Source organism: Propithecus coquereli, unplaced genomic scaffold (assembly GCF_000956105.1).
Source record: "Propithecus coquereli isolate 6110/MARCELLA unplaced genomic scaffold, Pcoq_1.0 Scaffold132, whole genome shotgun sequence".
In the NCBI taxonomy this organism is placed as follows: domain Eukaryota; kingdom Metazoa; phylum Chordata; class Mammalia; order Primates; family Indriidae; genus Propithecus; species Propithecus coquereli.
Genome location: NW_012137414.1, coordinates 2,080,102 through 2,086,603, shown reverse-complemented (window position 1 = coordinate 2,086,603; position 6,502 = coordinate 2,080,102). Strand labels below are relative to the sequence as shown.

Genomic DNA, 6,502 nt, shown 5'->3' with positions numbered 1-6,502 from the left:
TACAAACATATTGAAAAGGGAAACAAAGTAGAATGTCCTTACATGTCCTTCTATTTTTTACTGCCTTTTACTCCTTCCCAGACTTGTACTAACTAAAGCCAAAACTTGAGCATGTATGATTTCTCGTTATGTGTTAAAAAAAAAACCAAAAATACCATTACAGCAATAACCAGGTCCTCTGAAAACTACTAAGACTGGAATAGATCCACCAACATCTAGATAAAAATCCAAAATGGATTACAACAAAGAAGGCAAAGCAGGCTTCCTCTTTTTCTTTCTTTTTTATTTGTTGGGGAAGGGGCAGACTTTAAAACTAGTAATATTCTAATAAAATACTTGTTCTCAGTATATAAGGCATTGTGAGCTAAAAAGTTTTTACTGCATCGGCTTTAGAAATTGATTCATAGGAATAAAATTTAGTTAACCTGATGCCACGGCACTCACTCTAGCCCGGGCAAAAGAGTGAGACTCTGCCTCAAAAAAAAAAAAAAAATATCTTATGGCTAAAAAGTCTTTTTACTGGTGTAGCTTCTTGCCCTGATGTTGATGGCTGCTGACTGATCAGGATGCCTGAAAGTTGGGGTGGCTGTGGAAATTTTTTAAAAAAAGACAACAATGGAATGTGTCACATTTATTGATTCTTCCTTCCAACAAAGATTTCTGTAGCATGTTGATATTGTTTGATATCATTTTACCCACAGTAGAACTTCTTTCAAAATTAAGAGTCAATCCTCTCAAACCCTGCTGCTGCTTTATCAACTAAGTTGATGTACTATTCTAAATCCTTTGTTGTCATTTCAACGACGTTCACAGCATCTTTACCAGGAGTATATTCCATCTCAGAAAAAAAAACACATTCTTTGCTCATATGTAAGAAGCAACTCCTCATCCATTCAAGTTTTATCATGAGATTGCAGCAATTCAGTCACATCTTCAGACTCCACTTCTAATTCTACTTCTCTTGCTATTTCTACCATATCTGCAGTGACTTCCTCCACTAAAGTCTTGAACCCCTCAACGTCATCCACGAGAGTTGGAATTAACTCCCTCCAAACTCCTGTTGATGTTGATATTTGGACCTCCTCCTATGAATCACGAATGTTATTAATGGCATCTAGAATGGTGAATCCTTTCCAGAAAGTTTTCAGTTTACTTTATCCAGAACCATCAGATGAATCACTTTCTGTAACAGCTATCAACTTATAAAATGTATTTCTCAAATAATAAGGCTTGAAAGTCAAAATTACTTCTTGATCCATGGGCTTCAGAATGCATGTTGTATTAGCAATCATGAAAACGACATTAGTCTCCTTGTACATCTCCAAGAGAGCTCTTGGGTGACCAGGTGCATTGTCAATGAGCAGTAATATTTAGAAAAGAATGGTTTTTTCTTATCAGTAGGTCTCAACAGTGGGGTTAAAATATTCAGTAAAGCATGTTGCAAACAGATGTGCTGTCATCCTGGCTTTGTTGTTCCATTTATAGAGTACAGGCAGATAGATTTAACATAATTCTTAAGGGCTCTAGGATTTTCGGAATGGTAAATGAACATTGACTTCAACTTAAAGTTACCAGCTGTGTTAACCCCGAACAAGAGAGTCAGCCTGTCCTTTGAAGCTTTGAAGCCAGGCATTGATTTCTCCTCTCCAGCTATGCAAGTCCTAGAAGGTATCTTCTTCCAGTAGAAGGCTGTTTCATCTTCATTGAAAATCTGTTGTTTAGTGTAGCCACCTTGATCAGTTATCATATCTAGATCTTCTGGCTAACTTGCTGCAGCTTCACCATTAGCACTTGTTGCTGCTTCACCTTGCACTTTTATGGTATCTTTTCTTAAACCTCATGAACCAACCTCTGCTAGCTTCCAACTTTTTTTCTGTAGCTTCCTTACCTCTTTCAGTCTTTATATTAATAGAATTAAAGAAAATTAGGGCCTTGTTCTGGATTAGACTTTGTCTTAAGGGATTGTTGTGGCTGGTTTTATCTTTCATCCAGACCACCCGTACTTTATATTAGCAGGAAGGTTGTTTTGCTTTCTTACTATTCATGTATTCACTGGGATAGCACTTTTCATTTCCTTCAAGAACTTTTTCTTTGCGTTCACAATTTAGCTGTTTGGTGCATGAAACCTAGCTTTCAGCCTATCTCGGATTTCAACATGTTTTCCTTATTAAACTTAATCATTTCTAGCTTTTGATTTGAAGTGAGAGGTGTGCAACTCTTCCTTTCCTTGAACACTTAGGGACCATTGTAGGGTCATTAAGTGGCCTAACCTCAGTATTGTGTCTCTGGGAACAGGGAGGCTCAAGGAGAGGGAGAGAGATGAGGAGGGGGAGAGCTACAGAGAACTGGCCAGTCAGTGGAGTAGTCAGAACACACACAAAGTAGATCAATTAAGTTTACCATCCATATGGGCATGGTTTGTGGTGCCCCAAAACAATTCCAATAGTAACATCAAAGATCACTGATCACAGATCACTGCAAGAAATATAATGAAAAAGTTTGAAATATTGTGAGAATTACCAAAATGTGACACAGAGATATGAAGTGAGCACATGCTGTTGAATAAATGGCACAGATAGATTTGCTTGAGACAGGGTTGCCACAAATCTGCAATTTGTAAAACATGCACAATCTGCTAAGTGCAAATTACCTGTTTCCCTAAAAAGCAATCATAATGTGTTAACTTTTCAAATATGCGCCACAAGAAAATACTAAACAGAAATCTGTCATATTCACTAGAAAAATTAGGTTTTATATTTGCTTGTCAAAATAAATAAGTACAACTGTAAAAAAAAAAAAAATGTAATGACCGTCTTTAAAGCAGAAACTGTCCCCCCCATCTTTGTGACCAGTGCCTGACACATGGTAGCCTCTGAATAAATAATTATTCATTGAATGAAGCACACTAGAGCAAGGGAGAGTGATTTTGCTGGGGAAGAAGACAAATACCACTCAAGAAGACGAAAAGATATAGATGATGTTTTCCTAAGGCAGATTATTGAACTGGCAAGATGAAACTCTGTGGAAAGATGGCATTCTCTCCAGAAAGTAGAAGATAAAGTAGTAATAAAAATAGGGAATATCAATTAAGTTGTAGATCTTATTGGAAATTTGATATCTTAGCAACATCAAGTAAACTGCTATTCTGGAATTAATTTTGACCTAAAAGGAATAACTAGCTGATAATCGGGGAGAGATAAGAACCTTGAAAAAAGTGTCAGTATGGATTTGCAATTTAAATGACAAAGAGAGGAAACACTGAACACAATTTGATGTACTGATGGACTTATTTATTCATTGGTTTCTTGCTTCAGTAAGCATTTAAGAGTGTTCCAGGCATTGTGAATCTTAAGCTTTAGGGCAACAGACTAAAAATATCAAGGAGAAAAAAGCTTATGGAAGGTGTAGAAATTTTAATGAACTTATTTTTATTGAATATTAAAACATATATGTTTGGCCGGGCACAGTGGCTCATGCCTGTAATCCTAGCACTCTGGGAGGCTGAGGCGGGAGGATTGCTGGAGCTCAGGAGTTCGAGACCAGCCTGAGCAAGAGCAAGACCCCATCTCTACTAAAAATAGAAAGAAATGATCTGGACAACTAAAAATATATATAGAAAAAATTAGCTGGGCATGGTGGCGCATGCCTGTAGTCCCAGCTACTGGGGAGGCTGAGGCAGGAGGATAGCTTGAGCCCAGGAGTTTGAGGTTGCTGTGAGGTAGGTTGATGCCACAGCACTCTAGCCTGGGCGACAGAACAAGACTCTGTTTCAAAATATATATATATCTGTTCATTCCAGAAATTTTAGAAGATGAAGTTAAGTGAAAAAGAAAATGAAAATCACCTCATATTTCAGCACCCAGAAATAGCCACTATTTACATTTTAGAGTATTACTTCCAGTCTTTTTCCTATGCATTTTATATAGTTGTTTGAGATAATATGTTTAAAATGTTATATCCTACTTTATTCGCTATTATAAGTCTTCTCTTATTCTTAACAATTCTTCAGGGATGTTATTTTTCCCAAGTTGCATTTTATTGGGGTACCACTTTTGTAAAGAACTATTTCCCAGTATTTGAAAATTATTTTGTGACTAGGAAATCTCAAATTTTCTGTGAATTTGTGGAAAGAAATCTTTAAGATTCTGGAGGCTTATTACTAACAGGCTTCTGAGAAGAAAGCCAAGTAAAGTGTGATGATGGCTCTGTCCAACAAGCAACTTATGTATAAGTGATGTTCCAGAATAAAGTCAGTGTGGTCAAAAATAGACAGTGAATGATCAGAGGGTTGATAAGTAACATTTATCTGATGATAAATATAGTTTATGAATTTAAGTGAACAGTTTTCTACCACAAACATTTTAATGGATAAAATACCCTTTACCAAATATATGATCTCAAGATGACAAGGCCACTATCCTTGGGAACTTTCAACGTTACAGAAAAATCTTCGCCCTTCAGACACCCAACTTTATGATGAGTTTCTATGTGTTTTAAATTTTGTGATAACTAATGTGTAAATATTTAGTTACCTTCAACTTATCTTTCTGGAAAGATAGAATGTCTAGCAGAGTGTTTTATCTTCTCAAAACATTTGCGTCTGCAGTTTTCATGTTCTTTTCAACGTTCTTACTTCTACTTTCAGTTAAGGCTTATAGCTTCTTAATTCAGTTACATTTTCTGGCCAAGATGCAATTAAACAATATGGAGCTGATAATTATTTCCACAATTGTTTCCAATCTTTTCACTGCTCTAAGTAAGACTGTGGGGAGCATCTTTGTGCATAAAGCCTTTCCATATTTGATTCATGTAAGTGGAATCACTGAGTCAAAGAGTATTAACATTTTAAGCTTCTTAGTACATATTGCCTGAAACTCTCTCAAAAGGTTATAGCCATTTACATTGTTAATACTTGAGAGTGCCCATGTAACCATGCCCTTGCCAGCATGGAGCATTATTTTTACTTTTGCTGTTATAATAGAAAAAATAAAACTATCTCATTGTTATTATTTGCATATTTTTGATTATTAGTGACCACAATTGTTTTCTTTTAAATGTTCCATTGGGTGTTTTCCTCTTTTTCAAGTAATGCAAAATCAAAACGAATTTACTCAAACAAAACTCTTCCAGATTTTTCTAATATAAGCTTTTTTCATTGTGATGAGGGACTTTTGGTGATGAGACTCCTGATTATATAAGTACTGTATAGTTTTTGAGTTACGCCTTAGCTTTCTCTTTTCCAAGCTAAATAAGCCTAATCCCTTTCTCTGTTGTCAGTGGACCTATTATCCACCCATTAAATTAGATTTTATTCTCTATACCAACCCCAGTTTCTTCACATTTTAAAAATAATGCAGAGCCCTAAACTACAGTAGTTTTCTTAATGAAAGGCTATTCAGTTATGAATGGAGGAGGAAGATTGCTTCCTGCCTTTTGAGTGATGAAGACTCATACATACCATAGGAATGGCCAGTTTACATTTACAGTCCCCTGTGAGGCATTGATTTTTTTCCCTGTAAATACGGAGTACTTAGAATGTTCAAAGCCCTTCTCTGAGTAACAGGATACAAAGAAACATAAGGCATTATCCCTATCGATCACCCCACCTGGTGTGACACTGACACCGGACACGCAGTGGACCTCATGATATAATAAAAGTCCTCGCCTGGGAAAGTGAAAGACACCAGCTCTACCTGTGGCCAATGGGGGAATGCTTAAGTTATTCTATGGCATTCCTCTCTTTGGAACCCAAATAACAGCCATGTTATTTTATTTTATTGCTGACGTTAATAGTTTAGTAATGCCAAAATATACCCATTTTGCTTTTCAAAGTGAATTTAGATGTTAGAAGCTAAAATGACTGAAAGGTTTATAAATTCAAGTTTATATATATGTATATATATATGTATATACACACGTATCTTATTGTTACCTATTATCTTTCTATCTGTTTACGTAAGACTTCTAAAAAACATCTATGTCAGCTTCACAAAAGACCTTATATCTTCTTTGGGGAGTAAAATTGACCTACACGAAATGGTTTAATAAATGCTATAAGACTATGTACATTAACTAAAAATAAGATCAAGGTCAAATGTATGGTACCTTATATAGGTAGCGGGCATAATATTGATTAGAATCGTTAGGGAGGACTGTTTGGAGAGTGGAAAAAAACATTGTTCTAGGAAGGAATTTTGTAATACTTAGGTAAAGTAAAGTGTAGGGCCTAGGATATTCCAGATAGTGTAGCAGCATAAACAAAGGTATGAAAGACTGGCTTGTTTGTGCGTCAGTGAGGACATTGTTCTGTGAGAATCTTCTCCAGATTTTTTTTTTTTAAACCTGATTCAGTGCCACTAGGGGTAAATTAGGTACCTTAAATTATAGAATGAGAAATTTAAATTGCATTTGATTGGCAGTGGGAAAACATTGTTGAATCTTCAGAAGAGAGAGATAATGAAAGTCCGTGTTCTGTGTTTAAGAATGGGAATTTGAATATGCT

The 6,502-nt window shown here is 35.8% G+C and overlaps 1 protein-coding gene across 1 annotated transcript in view; it reads left to right on the top strand.

Moving 5' to 3' along the window:
- DMD (dystrophin) overlaps positions 1–6,502 on the top strand; it is a 2,517,447-nt gene that overhangs the window by 2,388,714 nt on the left and 122,231 nt on the right. The gene's annotated exons all lie outside the window — the stretch shown is intronic.